The 23,064-nt window shown below is 38.3% G+C and overlaps 1 pseudogene; it reads right to left on the bottom strand.

The window, feature by feature from the left end:
* Positions 1-1,768: 1,768 nt before the first annotated feature.
* The window catches only part of LOC138931473 (small ribosomal subunit protein uS12 pseudogene), an 88,249-nt pseudogene continuing 66,953 nt past the window's right edge, over positions 1,769-23,064 (bottom strand).

The following is a 23,064-nucleotide window of genomic DNA, read 5'->3' as shown; positions in this document are numbered from 1 at the left end:
AGAGATATCAGCAAAAAAATTAGAACTCTTTGGCCAAATGATGCATTCAGTTGCTCAGTCATGTCCAGCTCTTTCAGACATCATGGACTGTAGCCCACCAGGCTCCTCTGTCCATGGGGATTTTCCAAGGAAGAATACTGGAGTGGATTGCCATGCTCTTCTCCAGGGGATCTTCCCAACTCAGGGATGGAACCCAGGTCTCCCACATTGCAGGTGGATTCTTTACCATCTGAGCCACCAGGGGAGTCCAAGTGAATCTAAAGAAATGTACACATTGAGTTCAACTTTGGTAATATGAAGGGTGAACGGGAAGACTTGCACAAAACTTGTGAGAAAGGAGAGTCAAAATTTAGGAAATCACATCACACATATATATTTTGTAGGTAGATTCCACTTAATGTGGACAGGTGACTGGAAAGGGAAAGAAAATTTGCTGTGATTTCTTTGCTTGAACAACTACATAACATGAATCACTGAGACCAAGATGTTGGGAAATATGAATACCTCCTTTTAAACAAAATGTATTTGAAATTCTTGTGGTATTTATAGTGGAAAACAAGGACAAAAGTGGAGTGATATTTTGAAGTGAAATTTAACAAAGAAGTGTTTTATATTGTATTATATTTGTTTTGCTAAAGGCCAGGGAGTTGCAATATAAATAGTCTGAATGCTGTTGGGAAGTTGAGTAATGAGCTCTGAGGAGAGAGGCAGTAAGCATGGCTCCAGGCTCACTTCCAAAGAAAGGTTGAGTCTGAAAGCCAGATTCAGGCTTTATTGGTCATGTGCACAGTACTCTTGCTTGGAAAATCCCATGGATAGAGGAGCCTGGTAGGCTGCAGTCCATGGGGTTGCGAAGGTTGGACACGACTGAGTGACTTCACTTTCACTTTTCACTTTCATGCATTGGAGAGGGAAATGGCAACCTACTCCAGTATTCTTGCCTGGAAAATCCCATGGACAAAGGAGCCTGGTAGGCTGCAGTCCATGGGGTTGCGAAGGTAGGACACGACTAGGCGACTTCACTTTCACTTTTCACTTTCATGCATTGGAGAAGGAAATGGCAACCCACTCCATTATTCTTGCCTGGAGAATCCCAGGGACTGAGGAGCCTGGTGGGCTGCCATCTATGGGGTCGCACAGAGTTGGACACGACTGAAGTGAGCAGCAGCAGCAGCACATAAAAAAGTAGTTTAAGTTGTCTAAGCTCCAAGGGAAAGCCAGATTTAAGACAGAACAAAAGCAGTGTATTCCGTTAAGAGACTGAAGATATAAATGATTTTACTGATGACAGAGGGCGGGCGTACTTTAGGAGCAGATAAGGGTGTAAATGAAGATCAAAAGAGATGAATATGAGCCATTTTGGATTTTAAGAGATGAAAAACAATCTAGGAAACCTGCCTATGGGTATAAACAAATATAGGGCCTGTCGTTTAAAATAAATAGGATAAACATCATTGTGAGATTAACGTTGAATGGCTTCAAAGCATAGTGTCAATGAGGTTGTGTGTGTCCTGGTAATAAACGGGATTGATGAGGCTATTGCCTTGAGCTTTCCAAAATCAGTAGCATTCCCTGTTTCCATCTCTTTGACTTAAAACTCATAATTTGGATCCACCATGTAATACTTCTATATTTTTTCAATGGTAGTTTTGATCTGTTAGGGACTTGGGGTAAGTCTTTGCTGTTTTTCTTACTCCTCCTGCATGATTTTTTTTTGGGGGGCGTGGGGTATGAAAGTTTATTACTATTGTGCTTTCACCATCAAAACTTATGATCTTGGTCTTCCCTTCCTACTTTTATATAAGCCTGAAAGAGAGCCTTTGGCTACTTTGACAATCTTAAAGGGAACTCTAGGAATGTTACCAAGAGCATGGCCATTGTGATCATTGTGATCATTGTGATCAAATCCAACAACCAAGCTTCATCATTTTCCTCAATAAAATTCAAAAAACCATCATTGGGTATAAAGACTGTGATTTTTTTTTTTCTTTTTTCTTTTTTCTTTTTTTTTTTTTGCCATTCTTAACTGAAGCCTTATACAGTTTTTGGTGGCAGAATTTGGCTCTTTGAATTCAACCCCTACATTTTCAAGCGCAATTTCTTTGGTATGAGAAGTGCCTCCAAAATGTTGTCTTTCAGGTCTGTGCCAAAAAGGGCTTTCTAGAGCTGTTTATCATGCCACCTGTGGTCTCCCTGGTAGCTATGGACCTCCCTGGCAGTATGATTGGCAGTATGACTGTATGATATTTGTGCATCCTGCTGGCGCCATGGGCCTGAGTGAAAGAGAGGAACAACACAGGAAGGACCACAATCCACCACCCCGTCTTGATTTTTTAAGATGATTTTACTACGGGATATATATATATATATATATATGTATATATATATATATATATTAGATGGTATAATGATAAATACAGTGTTGCTTTATTAACATCTTGGCCAGCTCCTGGTGACTTTTCAAGTTGGAGTTTTATACTGAACTGTGTGGCTTGGGCCCAACTGAATGCCTTAGTCAACAGCAGAAACATGAAGAACAAAATAGAACATCTCTGTATTCTAATCTGAAAGCACTGTGACCCCACATAGCACTAAACATAAACTAATGGAGGTTTCCATTCAGTTCAGTCACTCAATCGTGTCTGACTCTTTGTGACCCCATGAATCGCAGCACGTCAGGCCTCCAGGTCCATCACCAACTCCCGGAGTTCACTCAAACTCACGTCCACTGAGTCGGTGATGCCATCCAGCCATCTCATCCTCTGCTGTCCTCTTTTCCTCCTGCCTCCAATCCCTCCCCGCATCAGGGTCTTTTCCAATGAGTCAACTCTTCGCATGAGGTGGCCAAAGTACTGGAGTTTCAGCTTTAGCATCATTCCTTCTGAAGAAATCCCAGGGCTGATCTCCTTCAGAATGGACTGGTTGGATCTCCTTGCAGTCCCAGAGACTCTCAAGAGTCTTCTCCAACACCACAGTTCAAAAGCATCAATTCTTCGGTGCTCAGCTTTCTTCACAGTCCAACTCTCACATCCATACATGACCACTGGAAAAACCATAGCCTTGACTAGATGGACCTTAGTCGGCAAAGTAATGTCTCTGCTTTTGAATATGCTATCTAGGTTGCTCATAACTTTCCTTCCAAGGAATAAGCATCTTTTAATTTCATGGCTGCAATCACAATCTGCAGTGATTTTGGAGCCCCAAAAAATAAAGTCTGACACTGTTTTCACTGTTTCCCCATCTATTTGCCATGAAGTGATGGGACCAGATGCCATGATCTTCGTTTTCTGAACTTTGAGCTTTAAGCCAACTGTTTAATTCTCCTCTTTCTCTTTCATCAAGAGGCTTTTTAGCTCCTCTTCACTTTCTGCCATAAGGGTGGTGTCATCTGCATATCTGAGATTATTGATATTTCTCCCGGCAATCTTGATTCCAGCTTGTCCTTCTTCCAGCCCAGCGTTTCTCATGATGTACTCTGCATATAAGTTAAATAAGCAGGGTGACAATATACAGCCTGGATGTACTCCTTTTCCTATTTGGAACAGAAAACTAGTCAATGGAGGTTTAGGGTTCCAAAAAATGAGGAGCTAGGGAGGGGCATGAGCTGACAGATTGAGTTGTAGGCAGGAGTGTTCCCTATGAATGGGAAGAAACAAATGTTGAGAGAATGGAATGAAAGTTGCAATACCCGTGCATCATCCATTCTTGTGGATCAACAAGCATTGATATATTAACATCATAAAATCTAAATATCCATTGCTGCATTTCTCCTGAGATTAAGATCACTATATGCAAGTATCTGCAAGGACACTCTCATGTAGATGTATGAAAGGGCTTTCAAACTGTGTCCAAAATGTAATATACCATCTTTCTACCAAGCTGGTATTCCTCCAATCATAACCATTTCATCAAATGACAGCACTAATCAACTACTTCTTCAAGCCACAAGCCAACCATCTACCTCTCTCTCCAAATCACCACATATGAACAATTATAAAAGCTTCAGGTTACATTTCATGGGTATATTGTGATTCTTTGTTTTTGCACTAATTTCCAATTTTACTTCTACTATTAATCCATTCTTCACAGAATTCTAATTGATATCTCCCTTATTTTTTATTACTTATATTCATTTTATTTAACTGCTGATTCCATTTTTCATCTAGTTGTGAAGGTAATTTTCTTAAAATACCCAATCTAAGTTCACCATTTCTGTTTTTCAATTCCCCCATTGACTTTTGATTGTTTTTATAATCAATTACAAAAGTGTTATTATTGTTTAGATAACCTTTCATTGTTTGACTTCTGCTTACCTTACCTCAATCATAAATTATTTATTCAGTTAACTAAGAATTTTGTACCCATTATATGTCAGAGACTATTTTGAGTCTTTTGGAGACATAGTGAAAAATACAGACAAAAGATTTCTGCTGTTTTATCAGTTCAGTTCAGTTTAATTCAGTCACTCAGTCGTATCTGACTCTTTGTGACCCCATGGACTGCAGCATGCCAGGCTTCCCTGTCCATCACCAACCCCTGGAGCTTGCTCAAACTCATGTCCATTGAGTTGATGATGCCATCCAACCATCTCATCTCGTGTCATCCCCTTCTCCTCCTGCCTTCAATATTTCCTAACATAAGGGTCTTTTCCAATGCATCAATTTTTCACATTAGGTGGCCAAAGTATTGGAGTTTCAGCTTCAGCATCAGTCCTTCCAATGAATATTCAGGGCTGATTTCTTTTTAGGATTGATGGGTTTGATGTCCTTGCAGTCCAAGGGACTCTCAAGAGTTCTTCCCCAACACCATAGTTCAAAAGCATCAATTCTTTGGTGCTCAGCTTTCTTTATAGTCCAGCTCTCACATCCGTACCATAGCTTTGACTAAAGAGATGAACTTTGGTTGACAAAATAATGTCTCTGCTTTTTGATATGCTGTCTAGGTTCATCATAGTTTTTCTTCTAAGGAGCAAGCATCTTTTAATTTCATGGGTGCAGTCACCATCTGCAGTGATTTTGGAGCCCAATAAAATAAAGTCTGTCACTGTTTCCATTGTTTCCCCATCTATTTGCCATGAAGTGATGGGATTGCGGGCCATCATCTTCGCTTTTTGAATGTTGAATTTTAAGCGAACTGTTTCACTCTCCTCTTTCACTTTCATCAAGAGGCTCTTTAGTTATCCTTCTCTTTCTGCCATAAGGGTGGTGTCATCTGCATGTTTGAGGCTATTGCTATTTCTCCCAGCAATCTTGCTTCTAGCTTGTGCTTTATCCAGTCCAGCATTTTGCATGATGTACTCTGCATATAAGTTAAATAAATTGTTTTATGTTATATGGCTAATATACAAATAGAGTATCTTCTCACCTTCAGAACTTTAAACAAAATGTTTTCTACTTGAAATTATTTTTCTTTATTTTCTAAGGTAATGTATTTTCTCATTCATACCATAATGCTAGGTATAATCTGTTTCAGGAAATGTTTCCTTGTATCCTCCTCAAAGTCTTTCCCATCTTCACAGTTTCAGATGGGTATCCATTCTATGTGCTAACTTATAGCACTTATCAGGTTGGTTGCTTTTTATTTTATTGTATTATTTTTATTTTGTTATGTATGTATGCAATATTTCACCATCCTTATGAAAGTAAGACTTGAAGTAATTGATGTTTTTTGTTTGTTTGTTTGCTTGTTTCTATCTCTATTCTTGCAACAGTATTTGACACAGAATAATTTTTTCAGGAGTTGGTGATGGACAGGGAAGACTGGTGTGCTGTAGTCCATGGGGTCACAAAGAATCGGAAATGACTGAGGGACTGAACTAAACTGAACTGAATTTTTACATATATTGGAATGGAAATGTATCCGTTTTATCATCTATTTTTAATAACTAGTAAAGTGTTTGCAGTTAAGCCATGTTGTTCCTCTAAGCCACCATTTATTAAAAATGATAAGAGCTTTCCTGGTAGCTCAATTTGGAAAGAATCTGCCTGCAGTTTAGGAGAGTATTATGATTTAAATACACACAAAAAATGGAGTCACCATTTTCTGAAACCATAGATTAATTTGAGCTTTGCAGCAATGATTTTTTGCCAAAGTATTCATTATAGCTCTGATGAAAATGAATATCCTACTTTGGAGACATCCTACAAGGCTTCAAAATACTTTTATATCTTTCTACAATTAAGTTGATAGTGTAAAACATAATTTATGGCATGAAATGAATGTAAAGCAGAATAGTAGTAGGTTCTACAATTCTTCTGCTGGTCATACTCATCTGATTTTAGTACTGCCTTATACATCACTGCTTGATTTTGAAAAACTGAGTGAATTAAAATATTCTCATTAATAATTAGTATTTTGAGTTAAATATTTAATTTTATATGAGACAGGATTATATTGGTTATTTCTTTATCTTGTGCTGTATCCTTGTATCCTTCTACTTTACATTTTTAGGAGATCAGTAAACAAGCTCTTAAATCCCTTAACAACTTCAGGTTATGATATACAATTTAAATTTATTTATTTCTCACTGTTCAAAAATAGAATTAAATGTGTATCTGAGTCTCCTTTTGATATTAAATTGTATATTCCATTTTCAGTTAACTACATATTTTTATGTCAAGTTAACGATATGACTTTTAGAATAAAATTAGATTATAGCACTTGTGGTCAAGCACCCAAAATATGCTAGATTAATTATTTTTTATTATTTCTTTTAAACTCTGCTTCAAAATCATGTAATTGATACAAAGATATCAATAATAGGTACTATTTTTAATTGCATTATGTTGGGTAATAGATGAAAGTCAAGAGGTGAGGAAGCTAAAATATTCCTGAAGTTTGGTAGAAATTACTCTGTACTTTTAGGTTGGTGCAAATGTAATTGTGGTTTTGGACTGTGAATTTTAAAACATTGTAACTAGACTCAAACAGATTTTTATTAATCAAAATAGGAACTATTACAGTCAACACATTTTTGCCAGTAAGAAATAAATTTGTTTACTCCTGTAGCATAAAAAGTTAAGCTTCAGGATTTAATGAACTCTTGGAAAGCACTTTCTGCATCCTGCTTTCCAGGATTGCAGAAGCATTTTTCCTGCAAAAAGGTTGTCGAGATGCTTGAAGAATTGGTAGTCAGTTGGCAAGAGGTCAGGTGAGTATGACTGGTGAGGCAAAACTTCATAGCTCAATTCGTTCAGCTTTTGAAGTGCCTCTTTTGGGATATTTGGTCTGGCGTAGCATGGAGAAGAATTGGGCCCTTTCTGTTGACAAACTCCAACTGCAGGCATTGTAATTTTTGGTGCATCTGATCGATTTACTGAGTATGCTTCTCAGAGGTAATGGTTTCACAGGGATTCACAAAGCTGTAGCAGATTGGACTGGCAACAGATCACCAATCAGTGATTTTGGTGCAAGTTTGGTGTTGGAAAGTGCTTTGGAGATTCTTCTCAGTCCAACCACTGAGTTGGTCATGGTTTGTTGTATAAAATCCACTTTTCATCACAAGTCACAATCCGATTGAGATACGGTTCATTGTTGTTGAATAGAATGAGAAGACTACATTTCAAAATGATGTTTGGTTTTTTTTTTTTAGTTGGCTCATGAGGCATCCACTTGTTGAGGTTTTTCACTTTTCCAATTTGCTTCAAATGCTGAACACCCATAGAATGGTCTAGATTCAGTTCTCCAGCAATTTCTCACGTAGCTGTAAGAGGGTCAGCTTCAATGATGGCTCTCAGTTGGTTGTTGTCAAATTTCTATGGCCAGTCACTGTGCTTCTCATTTTCAAGGCTCTTGTCTCTTTTGCAAAACTTCTTGACCCACCACTGCATTGTTCGTTAGCAATTCCTGAGCCAAATGCCTTGTTGATGTAAGCTGTCTCTGGTACTTTATGACTCATTTTGAACTCAAATAAGAAAATTGCTGAATTTCTTCTTTGTCTAACATCATTTCCATGGTCTAAAAAAATATAAAATAAACAGCAAGTAATAAGACACTAGCAAAAAAAGAAAAAAATGAAGCAAGAACTGCACATTAAAATGATGTATAACATAACCATACTTCTTAAGAATGTATTCAAATATCAAATTGTAAATTTCAACAATATAAAAAGTGCAATTACTTTCTCACCAATCTAATAACTACCCGGTATTAGTAAATAACAAAATAAACCTAACATGTCATTTATAGTAAGTGACATATATAATATACATATATTTGCAAAACTAATATGATTGCTTCCATTATATACACCAAGAAAATGGCAATTTTACCTGAACATTTTTTTGCAATATAAAAGTATGAACTTCTGATTGTTAATGTTGTTAGCCTTTAAAACATAATTATGAAACTTACAAAACAATGATCATTGTTTACCATTTTTTCTGTGTTGCATTTCATTTATGATTTTGGCAAAAAGTTCTTGGTTTCTGCCTCTCTTTTTGATTGCTAAGTTTCTCAAGTTATGTGTGCTATTCCATTTCTATCCAGTTATTCTTTTTGCTTGAGTTGTCCAGAATCATTTTTGTTTCTCTGTAAGCCAAGATCTATAACTAAAATGAAAACGTAAATATACTTTTTCTTATGCATTATAATTAAAAGCACACATATGGACACAACTCTAAAGCCCAGATTACAAGCTCAGAAGTTTTATTTCATGTAAGATCTATAAGAATGCTATGTGTGCATTCATGCATACATGCTCAGTTGCTTCAGTCTTGTCAGAATCTGTGCGACCCTATGGACTGTAGCCCACCAGGCTCCTCTGTCCATGTTATTCTCGGGGCAGTTTTACTGGAGTGAGTTGTTATGCCCTCTTCCAGGGAATCTTCTGATCCAGGGATTGAGCCAGTGTTTCTTGTGTCGCATGCACTGCAGGCAAATTCATTACCGCTGAGCCACCGGGGAAGCCCCAAGAATGCTATACTGGATACTGGTTCTAAAACAGGGCTGCAACAGATTCTGTGAGGCTTCTGCTTTGGATATTTCATGTTTGCCTTTCAGCTCCAAACTCAACAAACCATACTCTGCCTTGTGATGCTTGGGCTGGGAATCTAGAAAACCCATTTCTGCTTTACCAGTGGTCTCCCTATCAGTCTTTGCCAAAAGGCCATTAGGGAGAGACTGTTAACTGAGGGAAGAAGAAGGGACTGCTGATTTGCTTCTTGTGGGTTGCTGTGTGTGTTACCTCATTAGTGCTTCTTCAGTCCAGCAGAGGGAGTTTCCTCCTAGAGAAGCAGCTGACATTCAGTTCAGTTCAGTTCAGTCGCTCAGTCGTGTCCAACTCTTTGCAACCCCATGAATCGCAGCATGCCAGGCCTCCCTGTCCATCACCAACTCCCGGAGTTCACTCAGATTCATGTCCATCAAGTCAGTGATGCCATCCAGCCATCTCATCCTCTGTCGTCTACTTCTCCTCTTGCCCACAATCCCTCCCAGCATCAGAGTCTTCTCCAATGAGTCAACTCTGCATGAGGTGGTCAAAGTACTGGAGTTTCAGCTTTAGCATCATTCCTTCCAAAGAAATCCCAGGGCTGACCTCCATCAGAATGGACTGGATGGATCTCCTTGCAGTCCAAGGGACTCTCAAGAGTCTTCTCCAACACCACACTTCAAAAGCATCAATTCTTCAGCACTCAGCCTTCTTCACAGTCCAACTCTCACATCCATACATGACCACAGGAAAAACCATAGCCTTGACTAGTCGGGCGTTAGTTGGCAAAGTAATGTTTCTGCTTTTGAATATGCTATCTAGGTTGGTCATAACTTTTCTTCCAAGGAGTAAGCTGACTTTAGTTTTCAGTTATTCCGTCACTTTCAGATTATCTCTCTGCAATACTTGTCCCCTTCTAAGATTCCAGAACCAACTGGCCATCACTCTCCACCTCAATTTAAATTGGCTGCACCAATTTACATTTCTACCAACAGGGAATGAGGGTTTCCTTTCCTCCACATTCTTATCTTCACATCCATTTCCTCATGAGAAATCTGTATGCAGGTCAGGAAGCAAAAGTTAGAACTGGACATGGAAAAACAGACTGGTTCCAAATCAGGAAAGGAGTATGTCAAGGCTGTATATTGTCACCCTGATTATTTAACTTATATGCAGAGTACATCATGAGAAACGCTGGGCTGGAAGAAGCACAAGCTGGAATCAAGATTGCCGGGAGGATTATCAATAACCCCAGATATGCAGATGACACCACCCCTATGGCAGAAAGCGAAGAAGAATAAAAGAGCCTATTGATGAACATGAAAGAGGAAAGTGAAAAAGTTGGCTTAAAACTCAACATTCAGAAAACTAAGATCATGGCATCTGGTCCCATCACTTCACTGGAAATAGGTGGGGACGCAACGAAAACAGTGACAGACTTTATTTTGGGTGGCTCCAAAATTGCTGCAGATGGTGACTGCAGCCATAAAATTAAAAAAAAAAAAAAAAGAAAAACTTGATCCTTGGAGGGAAAGCTATGACCAAACTAGACAGCATATTAAAAAGCAGATACATTACTTTGTGGACAAAGTCTGTCTTGTCAAAGCTATGGTTTTTCCAGTAGTCATGTATGTATGTGAGAGTTGGACTATAAAGAAAGCTGGGTGCCGAAGAATTGATCCTTTTGAAGTGTGGTATTGGAGAAGACTCTTGAGAGTCCCTTGGACTGCAAGGAGATCCCACCAGTCCATCCTAAAGGAAATCAATCCTGAATATTCATTGGGAGGACTGATGCTGAAGATGAAGCTCCAATACATTGGCCACCTGATGCAAAGAACTGACTCATTGGAAAAGACCTTGATGCTGGGAAAGATTGAAGGTTGGAGGCATCACAGACTCAATGGACATGAGTTTGAGTAAACTGCAGGAGTTAGTGATAGACAGGGATGTCTGGCGCGCTGCAGTCCATCGGATTGCAAAGAGTCAGACATGACTGAGTGACTGAATGAAACTGAATATCCCTGGTAACATGTTATTTCTTATCCTTTTGGTGACAGCCAGTCTGATAGAGGGCTTCCCAGGTGGTTCTAGTGGTAAAGATCATGCCTGCCAATGAAGGAAACTTAAGAGATGTGGCTTCAATCACTTGGTAGGGAAGATCCTCTGGAGAAGGAAATGGCAACCCACTCTGGTATTCTTACTAGGAGAATTTCATGGGCAGTGGAGCCTGGTGGGCTGCATTCCATGGGGTTGCAAGCAGTCAGACATGAATGACTGAGCAACTAACACTTCTATTCTGACAGATGTAAAGTGGTATCTCATTGTGGTTTTTGATTTGCATTTTCCTGATGATTGGTGTTGTTGAGCATTTTTTCACGTGCCTGTTGGTCATCTGTGTCTTCTTTGGAAAAATGTCTATGCAGGTCCTTTGCAGAGTTTTATTCAGATTGTTTGGGTTTTTCATATTGATTTGTGTGGGGTTTTTACATAATTCAGATTTTGTTGCCACTTTGTTGGTTAGTTGCTAAGATGTGTCTGACTCTTTGTGACCCCATGGGAATGTAGCCTGCCAGGCTTCTCTGCCCATGGATTTTCCCAGGCAAGAATCCCGGAGTGGGTTGCCATTTCCTTTTCCAGTGACTTTTTCAACCCAGGAAACAAACCAATGTCCTCTCGCAGAAGACAGATTCTTTACCACTGAGCCACCAGGGAAGCCATAATTCATATATTAACCCTTTATTGGATAAATCATTTGTAAACAGCTTCTACCACTCAGTAAACTGCCTTTTGGTTTATTGATAGATTTCCTCACTGTGCAAAAGCCTTTTAGTTTGATGTTTCCCTACTTGTTAATTTGTGTGGCCCTTGCCTTAAGAAAGTGGCTTAGAAGACACATCCAACAAAAGAAAAATATTGCTAAAAAGGATGTCAGAGAACATACTGCCCATGTTTTCTTCCAGGAGTTTTATAGTTTCAGGTCTTACATTTAAGGCTTTCATCCATTTTGAGTTTGCTTTTGCATATGAGAAATTGGTCCAGTTACCCTTTATTAAGATTTCCCCCTTATCTAAGCTTCTGACTCTGAACCAAACTGCACTGAAACAAATTTTCTTGTTGTAAAATTATTTGGTAAGGAATAATTAAAATGGAAGAATTGACATTATTATTTAACATGTCAATTTTTTAACATTTTAATATTATTAACACATAACATGCCACTTATACCTTGAGAAAAGAGTTTTGTTATTTTGTATCTAATTATTTCTCTGACACTCTTTACAGACAGTGAACATGCCCAAATGCACATAAGAAGATGTTTCTAACATGTAAAATGTAAAAGTGTATTGACTATAATTCTGTAAATGACAGGTAATACATTCAAAAGTACATGATTTTTGATATAGGACAGCCCATAAATTCAATACATTTATTGAATGGGCAATTACCGGAGCCCTTCAAGAAGTAAGGAAATCCTATTATCAGTCAGTTCAGGAGACAGAATTAACATTTAACTGAAGAGAAAATTTCATATTGGGAATAGCTAACTAAGTGTAAAGTTGTTAACAAGACAGCAAAAAAAACAAGGACACAGTAAAATACTGCAAAGGTAGCAACTGATGAACATTGTAACCATGAATGCAACGACCAAACCTAGGAAAATGTATTTGTTTTCCATCACCATATATCAAACTATGACAAATGTAGTGGCTTAAACCACACACTTTAATTATTTCACAATTTCTGTCAGTCAAGATTTAAGACAGGCTTGACTGAGTCTTCTGCTCAGGTCTCACAAGGCTGCAATCAGGTGCTGGGACGATGGCCTTCACATCTGGAAGTCTTCAGGCACACTGAGATTGGACTGGGTTAGTTTCTTATAGCTGTTGGATTGAGGGCCTCAGGTCGTAGAGGCCAAACCTTCTCTATTGGACTTTGGCTACATGGTTGTTTGCTTCTTCCAGGCCAGGAGGCAAGCATCTTTTAAGCACGTTCACCTAAGTCAGAGACACCCAGGAGATTTTCCTTTGGAGTAACTCAAAATAAGCTGATTTTAGACCTTAGAAACTTAGAAGCTTGGAGGAGTGGCTCCATGGAGATGAAACTAAAGAGGGAATACCAGCTGCCTGGTGCTGGTATCTCAGAGAAAAACATCATGAGTCTTTACTGTAAGCTTTGGAAAATCTATAAACAAAATTCAGCTGTCAACAAAATATATTAAGGGAAAATGGAAAAAAGAAGAAAGAAAACTAATACACACAAATGCATACCTACACACACACACACACACACACATACACACACATATACATACATATACACATATGCATGCACATCAACCAAAAAATAAATTATATGTAGCTATGCATGTGTGCTAAGTTGCTTCAGTTGTGTCTGACTTTGTGTAACCCTATGGACTTTAGCCCTCCAGGCTCCTCTGTCCGTGGGATTCCCCAGGCAAGAATACTGGAGTGGGTTGCCATGCCCTCCTCCAGGGGAATCTTCTTGATCCAGGGATCAAACCCACATCTCTTATGTCTCCTGCATTGGAAGATGGGTTCTTTATCATAAGGGCCACTTTAGAAGCCCAAATGTAGCTATAGCAGTCCTCAATTCTGTAGCTGGTTGTGCAGCCTTAGTTAACAACTTCCTTTTCCATTGTCCATTTCATATTTTCTTTGCCTTCAGGCAGGACCTCAGCTCTTCAAAACTCTTTACTTGATGAATCGGCAGTAATTAATGTATTATCTCTCAGATTATCCATTCATCCTCTTTGCCATGCTCTGTTATAGTAGGGCTGGACCCTGTAAACCTTTCTTCCTTGTCAGCAGGCACAATGTTAAGTTCATAAGCTTAGTTAGTAGTGGGGGGAAAAGGAATGCTACAGAGTGAAAGGCTTTCTCTTCCTGGTTCCAGTGAGCTCTCTCCTCCTTGCTCTGGTGACACATGACATCCAGGGTCTTCTGAATCATCCTATGATTCTCACCTCCAAGCAGCTATCTGTAGAGACTCAGAAAGTGGTTCCTTAGTGAGTTCTGCTAGTTTCTCAATGACTTCTTGCTGAGTTTTACAGACACAATAAAGGGGAAATTTTCTCTGGAGTTTTAACAGGACCTCTCTGGTAGCTTCCCAACAAAGTCTCAGGAAAATTCTAGGGGCCAGTGTCTAGTAAATTCTCTTCCCCAACAGGAAGTTTCCTCTTTGTTGAACTCAGAATACATGATCTCAATGAATTTATCCATCATCTACAGTATCATAGCTACTCTTTCAATAATGAGGTCTAAATTTTAGACTTAGTGGGTTCTCTTGAAAATTTGTTCCTCCCTTTAGTTCTCTGCCTCAGTCTCTGAGGCAGTGACTGCTCTGTATGTCTGCAATTTCTGCATTCTTTGGAATTCTCTGAGTCCCTTAGCAGTTAATCTCTATTAGGGATTAATAGTTAATGTATTCTTTAAGGTGTCTGTGCTAAGTCACTTCAGTGGTGTCCGACTATGTGCAACCCTATGGACTGTAGCCTGCCAGGCTTCACAGTCCATGGGATTCTCCAGGCAAGAATACTAGAGTAGGTTGCCATGCCCTCCTCCAGTGGATCTTCCTGACCCAAGGATCAAACCCACGTCTCTTACGTCTCCTGAATTGGTTGGCGTTTCCTTACCACTAGTGCCACCTCAGAAGCCCGTATTCTTTACATTAGTCTTTTTTTTTTCCTATTGAAATTCCTGTGTTATTTTTGTTTACGGACTGAAAGTGAAACCCTTTGTGACCCCATGGATTGTGGCCTGCTAGGCTCCTCTGACCATGGAATTCTCCAGGCAAGAAGACTGAAGTGGATTGCCATTCCCTTCTCCAGGGGCTCTTTCCTATCCAAGGATTGATCCCAGGTCACCTGCATTGGCAAGTGGATTCTTTACTGTCTGAGCCACCAGCTGCTGCTGCTGCTAAGTTGCTTCAGTCATGTCTGACTCTGTGCAACCCCAGAGACCTTGACTAATACAGGATTGGTATCAGGAATGGTCCAAGAAAATGTGTACAAAGATGAGATTCTGAAGTTGGTTTAGTTGTGTCTTTAGCCTTCAGTGAAATGCTGAGCTCTTTGTAAATGGGAAATAAGATGATAATAATCCTTGGCATGCAGTGGCATCACAATTAATCAATCTATTACCTATGTTTGATTTTGATGAATTACCTACTGAAGTAACTACCTTGGGATACAAAGCAACAGCTGCCCTTGACTGTTATGTCAGAATAGTGACAACAGGTCCTCTGGTGTGAATGGAATCTCCTCTAGTGAACGGGGCTCTTAGGAAAAAAAAAATGACATACTCAGTTAATTTAATGCTCAGCTCAAGATAAGATCTGAGAACCAGGGAGCTTCTGTGACTGCCTTAAAAGAATCTATTTCTGCAGTCACAGGGCTGATGTTAAAATGAAATACAAAATTAAATTGAAGGGATTGAAGTCAGAGTTTCTTCATGGTTCTATGTGAAAGTTAGAGCAATAGTGAAAAATAATGAGATTCAAAAATTTTAAATGGGGACATCTGTTTGAGTCCATATTAAACTAAAATATGGAACCCAAAGTCACTGTGGGCTTTCATTGCTAATGGAAATAGGCTGACCTGCAATGTCTACAAATATTAACTTACCTATCTTGAAATCCTTGTGATATATAATTTAGGGCAGATGACCTGCAGAAGTAAGCCATTCCCCTCAAAACCCAAAACAACTACCTTTTTTTTCCAGTAGACCTTTAACTAGGATAAAATCTCGGGTTGTTTCTGGAGGTCAGGCTCACACCATTACCTGGAAGGAAATAGCTTACACATTAAATAATGGTAAAATATGTACACATACATGTGTCTATATGTATGTACTTATATACATTTATATATGTTTGTGTTTGTATATTAATATTAATTATCCAATGGAAGAATATAGGATGTGCCTATCAGCAGAAACTTTGGAAACATGCAGGAGAGTAGATTCTGAGAGTGTTAGTGCAAAGAGGTAGGGTATATAATATTGAATGAGACTAACTGTACTAATTAGGGTGCACTTACTAAAGACTGGGGGCTTCCCTTGTGGCTCAGCTGGTAAAGAATCCGCCTGCAATGCAGGAGAACTGGGTTTGATCCCTGGGTTGGGAAGATACCCGGGAGAAGGGAACAGTTACCCACTCCAGTATTCTGGCCTAGAGAATTCCATGGACTGTATAATCCATGGGGCTGCAAAGAGTCAGACATGATTGAGTGACTTTCACTTTCACACACTTTACTAGAGACTAGTGGTCTTTATGTGTTAGTTTGGACATTTGGAATTGCCTTTAACAGGTCACTTGGTTTGATGACTGAAATGTGAACTCAGCAGAGGCCAACGTTTAATGACATTGATATGTCAGAACTTTCCCAGCACAATATGGAGGAAGGAATCCAAATGCATCAAAAGTAGGAGAGTTGAAATGGACCCATCATATACGATCTATACATCTATTCCTAAAGTACATCCTCCTAAAAGGTCGACAGACATTCCCTGCATTAAGGTGTTGAGAAATACATTGTTGAGGGTATTCCTGCATTCTTGAAACAGTCTGTGGTTTCTTTCCTTTATAGGCCAGCTGTAGGGAATGCTATCTTTGAGACAGGTTCTTTGATGTCAATGAGGAGGATGGAATACTGCAATGAACACTAAGGTGCATATATCTTTTTGAATTTGAGTTTTATCTAATATGTGCTCAGGAGTTGGATTGCAAGACCATATGGTAAGTCTATTTCTAGTTTCTTAAGGTAGCTCTATACTGTTCTCCATAATAGTGATAGTAGTGGCCCAATTTGCATCTGCCAGCTGTGTAGGAGGGTTCCTTTTTCGCCATACCATCTCCAAAGACCTTGATGCTGGTAAAGATTGAAGGCAGGTAAAGAAGGGGAAGACAGAGGATGAGATGGTTGAATCGCATCATCGACCAGATGTACATGAGTCTGAGCAAGCTCCAGGAGTTGGTGATGGACAGGGAAGCCTGGCATGCTGCAATCCATGGGGTCACACAGAGTCAGACACAACTGAGTGACTGAAATGAACTGAACTTCAGCATTTATTATTGTAGACTTTTTAATGATGGCAGTTCTGACTTGTGTGAGGTGATACCTCATTGTACTTTAGATTTGCATTTCTTTAAAAATTTGTGATGTTGAGGATCTTTTCATGTACGTGTTGGCCACCTGATTTTTGTTGATATAAATAAGAAGAATCTTACAATTCTTTTGATGTATACATAATTTTTTTTTTACCAGATCAGTTTCTGTAATTATTATCCCTAAAGCATGGGAATTCTCACCATTGTTACTGGTCTGTTGCAAACAAAAAATGACTGGAAGTGCCTGGAAGATAATGACTTTTTTTTTTTTGGTTTTCATTTTATACTGGAGTATATTTGGCTTGTAATGTTGTGTTTCCTCTTAAGTCAGCTTTCTCAGGTGATTTTGGTAAGCACAAGAACAGAAAGGCTCGTCCCTTTAGGAAGAGGATGACAAACTGCTCAGATTACATGATTAATAGTGTGTCTGAGTCCGACTTCCACTCCTTCCACTCAATGCTTTCACCTTCTCACATGAGACACTTGGTAAGGCTATGAAAACTCACACTGTAATCATGTACTCTGCACAATTTAATTCTGTATTTGATTTTCAGTAGTATTGACCTTGTAGCTACAAGAAATAAACAATATTTAATGGCTGTGCTAGACATTTCGTTATTGTTTGACCATCACAGAGATGAGAATTTAAAGACATGAACTTGTCACTTTCTGTATATAAGTATTATACTGTACTCAGAAGAATCTATTCCACACAACAGTATGTGTAACTGTAATTACTGTGCTAACAGTAAACTGTAGCAGCAACTTGGTTCCCAAACACTTATTTCTGTAGACATTCTTTCAGTATTAACTCCAGGTAAAAATTTGATTAATTATGATGCCAATGAACGATTTGGATTATTGGCACCCCATTTTCCATTGTTGGAGAGATCAGCACTACATTCAGGTTCAAGGACATGGCAAAATTAATATATCAAAATCTCATCTTTGAGAATCTTTTTCCTGGAACCCCTAATATCAATTTCAGTATCAATCAATGAACAATCAGAAGACATAAAAGACTGCTCATGAATACAGCAAATTTTATATAAGAAATTGTTAACTATATATAAAATTGTTAACTAAATAACTGCAAAGTCAATTAGTGAACATCAAGGTGTCACAGAAGTAGTGATTGAAGGAAGCAGCTATCATTTCTAGGACTAGGACAAACAGGAGAGAATGGGATCACTGAAAATTAGAAACATGCAAGAAAGGCACTTCAGACCTGAAACTTAAACCTTTGAGAAGGATGTTCTAGTAAACTTCTACTGATGTGTCTTGGATCACAGAGCCAGGGCATTATGGCACTGGCACTCAGACCACTCTCTGTGGTGTGTGTTTCAAAACTTTTGGCTGAGTATCAAATATTATTCAGTCAAAAAAGAATCAAATTTCACCATCTGCAACAACATGGACAGACCTTGAGGGCATTATGCTTTGTGAAATAAATCACAGATAGACAAATACTATTTGACTTCACTAGTATATGGAATCTAAAACACAAAACATAATGGAAATAAACTCATGTATATAGAGAGAACAAACTGATGGTTCCTGGGGGAGGTAGGTGAGTAAAAAAGGTGAAATAAATGAATAAGATTAAGAAGTACAAACTTTAAGCTATAAAATGTGTCACGGGGTGTAATGTATGGCATGGAAAATATAGTCAATAATACTGTAATAACTTTGTATGGTGATGGATGGTAACTAGATTTATTGTGATGATCATTTCATACTGTATACAAATATCAAATCATTGTGTTATACATCTGAAAATAATATTGTAAATCAATTATATTTTAATTTAAAAAAAAGAGTAAGTAAAGGGAACAGTAGAACGAAACACTGAAATGTTTGTATTTTCCAAAATAAGGAGTAATAATTCTCTATTGTTTTAGAAATATTTCTCCACAAATGCTTCATTTTATTCTCTATATTTTAGCATCATTTTAGCATATATAACACAGACAGATATGGAACTCAGTTAAGGCACCATGCTGTGCAGAGTGCTCCAAATTTATCTTCTCTCCATTCTGAACACTAATACCTTATTTGTGGAAGTCAAATTGTATTCAACCCACTTTATTATCTATTTGTAATAGTATCTCAGTTTGCTTCTTCAAATTTGGAGTTTACAAGATTATAAAAATAATTAATGGAGAGATGGTTGGTCACTATCGAGTTTGGAATAGAGAGATGGAAGAATCCTCCTATGAAGGTGCAGCTCTCCTTGACCTTTCTTTAACCTGGTAGCTCTCTCAGTGATCACCTTCTTCTGTATTCTGCCTTTATGTTCACTCTGAGGCTGCTGCATATGGTACTCTACAAATATAACATCTTTTAATATTAACTGTCTACTGCTGCAATTTGAAATGGAGTATATACTATAAAATCAATCATTAGGACATAATGTGGCTGAAACGTAAGATATTTTCTCCACCTAAGATGATTAATCTATCTTTCCCACCAGAGTTGGTTCAAGAAGGTCCAGAAAGGCCAATTTTTTTTTTTTTTAAATTCAGTTCAGTTCAGTCGCTCAGTTGTGTCGGACTCTTTGCGACCCAATAAATCGCAGCACGCCAGGCCTCCCTGTCCATCACCATCTCTCAGAGTTCACTCAGACTCACGTCCATCAAGTCTGTGAGGCCATCCAGCCATCTCATCCTCTGTCGTCCCCTCTCCTCCTGCTCCCAATCCCTCCCAGCATCAGAGTCTTTTCCAATGAGTCAACTCTTTGCATGAGGTGGCCAAAGTACTGGAGTTTCAGCTTTAGCATCATTCCTTCCAAAGAAATCCCAGGGTTGATCTCCTTCAGAATAGATTGGTTGGATCTCCTTGCAGTCCAAGGGACTCTCAAGAGTCTTTTCCAACACCACAGTTCAAATGCATCAATTCTTCAGTGCTCAGCCTTCTTCACAGTCCAACTCTCACATCCATACATGACCACTGGAAAAACCATAGCCTTGACTAGACGGACGTTAGTCGGCAAAGTAATGTCTCTGCTTTCGAATATGCTATCTAGGTTGGTCATAACTTTTCTTCCAAAGAGTAAGCGTCTTTTAGTTTCATGGCTGCAGTCACCATCTGCAGTGATTTTGGAGCCCCCCAAAATAAACTCAGACGCTGTTTCCACTGTTTCCCCATCTATTTCCCATGAAGTGATGGGACCAGATGCCATGATCTTCGTTCTCTGAATGTTGAGCTTTAAGCCAACTTTTTCACTCTCCTCTTTCATTTTCATCAAGAGGCTTTTTAGCTCCTCTTCACTTTCTGCCATAAGGGTGGTGTCATCTGCATATCTGAGTTTATTGATATTTCTCCCAACAATCTTGATTCCAGCTTGTGTTTCTTCCAGTCCAGCGTTTCTCATGATGTACTCTGCATATAAGTTAAATAAGCAAGGTGACAATATACAGCCTTGGCGTACTCCTTTTCCTATTTGGAACCAATCTGTTGTTCTGTGTCCAGTTCCAACTGTTGCTTCCTGACCTGCATATAGATTTCTCAAGATGCAGGTTAGGTGGTCTGGTATTCCCATCTCTTTCAGGATTTTCCACGCTTTCAAAGTAGTGTTAATTCTTAACTGATTTTATTTTTGCATTCCATTTCTTTCTTGAATGAGGTCTAGTTGATTTGGGGATCCATGAAGGCAGCAGGAGAGAATAGTACAGATGAGGGAATGTGGAGCTACATTGCCTATGTTTAAATCCTAAATATCTCACTTGCTTTATGTTTGACCTGGACAATTTATTTACATTCAATGCTTACTGATTTTCTCATCTGTAGATTCCACTATAGCTATATTATAGAGTTGAGTGATGAATTTAAATTATTGCTTCACATGTAGAGTGAGCTACTACTATCATACTGTGCTTTTGTTATCCCAATATCTATCTTAACTCATCCTCAAGGTTATTTAAAGATAACAGGTTTCTTTCATTTCATTGGACCCATAAAGAAGCACATGGTACTTTTTATTGTCATGAAGTAATTATAGGGAATATTATGTTTTCTTATCTAATTTTGTACTATCACACAAAACCCTCTTCTTATAATTAATGTTTTTTTCTAATTTTTTTTAGATAAGTTGTCTTAAATAAGTCTAATTACAAAAATTTCTGTGAGGTCATGTTGTTGTTAATCAGTGCTCAGTCCTGTCTTACTCTTTGCTACCCCATGGACTGCAGCACACCAGACTTCCTTGCCCTTCACTATCTCCTAGAGTTTGCTCAAACTCAAGTCCATTGAGTCAGTGATGCCATTCAACCATCTCATCCTGTCATCCCCTTCTCCTCCTGTCCTCAATCTTTAGCAACCTTTATTGCTTTTTTAATACAGTGTTTCATAAAACATTATTACAATATTCACAGTGCCTTTTGGGCTGGAGGTGTGTCTTTTTTCACTGGTCGATTTTCTCCTCTTATATATGAGCACTAGGTCTGCCCAATGAGTACTAATATTCAATGTGTAGTGAAATATTTTTGTGGTTGTTTGGTGATTATATTTTCATTTCTCTTATTTTGCCTTGCATTTCTCCAGGATGATTGTTGCCAAACAGCATATTTACAAGGATTTTTATTCAGTTGATCTACTGATCTTCAATATAAAGATGGTCTTAGGGATACTCAGAATGTCTCTTTCTTATTTACCCAAAGAATATCTTTAAAATAAGGGCATGATGGTTTTCCTTATTTGGGAGATATCTGTGTATTTTGGGTCAATAACATAGGTCTATCTATCTATCTAATGTATCTATCTGTGCATCCTTCCTTCCTGGATTCAGGCCAAATATCATGATATATGATGACTAAAATTTGTCACTTGTGATTTGAATTGTGATAGTGACTTTTCCTTTCTTCTCTCTTCCTTCTTCTGTCTCTTTATCTTTCTGTTTGTCTCTTTTTATTTCCTGTTGTTAGAATGGGTGGATATTATGGGTTGAATTGTGTATTCCACTCAAAATCACTAGGTAAGATGAATTTGTAGGTGGGATAGGGTGCAGCAGGACATTGATATGACTACTGCTTTTCTAAACAGAGTGCTATGTGAAGACAGACAAGCAGAAGAGCAAACCTTGAGAAAAGACTGAATTGGAATGATGCTTCAATAATCCAAGAAATGCTGAAGACTGCGTAAACCACCAGAAGCTAGAAGGAAGCACAGCAGGATTTTCCCATAGGTTTCAGAGAGAACACAGTCTTGCTGACATCTTTTATTTAGTCATTTATTTTTTTTTTGTTTTTTTGGTCATTCCCTGCTGCATGCAGGATCTTAGTTCCTTGACCAGGGATTGAACCAGGGCCCCCTGCAGGGAAAGCATGCAGATTTGACCGCTGGACTCCCAGAGAAGTCCCAGTCTTGCTGACATATTGATTTCAGACTGCTATTCTCCAGAACTGAAACACAGTTCTATTGTTTCAGACTCCCAATTTGTGGTACTTTTGTTATGGCGGCCCTAAAAAACTAATATAGAGAGCAGGCTAGAAATGCTTTCTGTAAGTCATCTCCAACTGTTGGTTGCTAGGTTCTTAAAATATAAAAGTCTGAAAGTGCATTTTTATGATTTTAATAGCATCAATGTTTTTACTTATTTTTAAATTAATGAAACCATTAGAATTGCTTCATTTAAGGAGGAGATAATTATAAATGATTTTTTAAATCATGCAGCTTTTTTATCTAATACCATCCACAGTAATAAATAATTTTATTCAAAAGTTTTCTCTAAGTATTATGCCTTCAAACTCACATTAGGAGTATGAAAATTTAACAAAGTTTTAGGCTAATACTCCAAAATATGTAAATCTTCATAAAGACAGGTCAAATTTTGTAAAACTGTTGGTAACTGCCAATATTTTTCACCTTTATTAAAGTTGGGGGAAAAACATAATTAGCACTTCATGCTTTAAGACTAAGCTGGGTCCTCAGTTGATGCTGTGCCAGAAAGTTGATAAACACAGCAACTTCAGAAATTAATTTTCATAAAAACTTGGGTATGTGTATAAATT

Source organism: Ovis canadensis, chromosome 2 (genome assembly GCF_042477335.2).
Source record: "Ovis canadensis isolate MfBH-ARS-UI-01 breed Bighorn chromosome 2, ARS-UI_OviCan_v2, whole genome shotgun sequence".
Lineage (NCBI taxonomy): Eukaryota > Metazoa > Chordata > Mammalia > Artiodactyla > Bovidae > Ovis > Ovis canadensis.
This window is presented reverse-complemented; position numbering and strand designations above follow the sequence as displayed.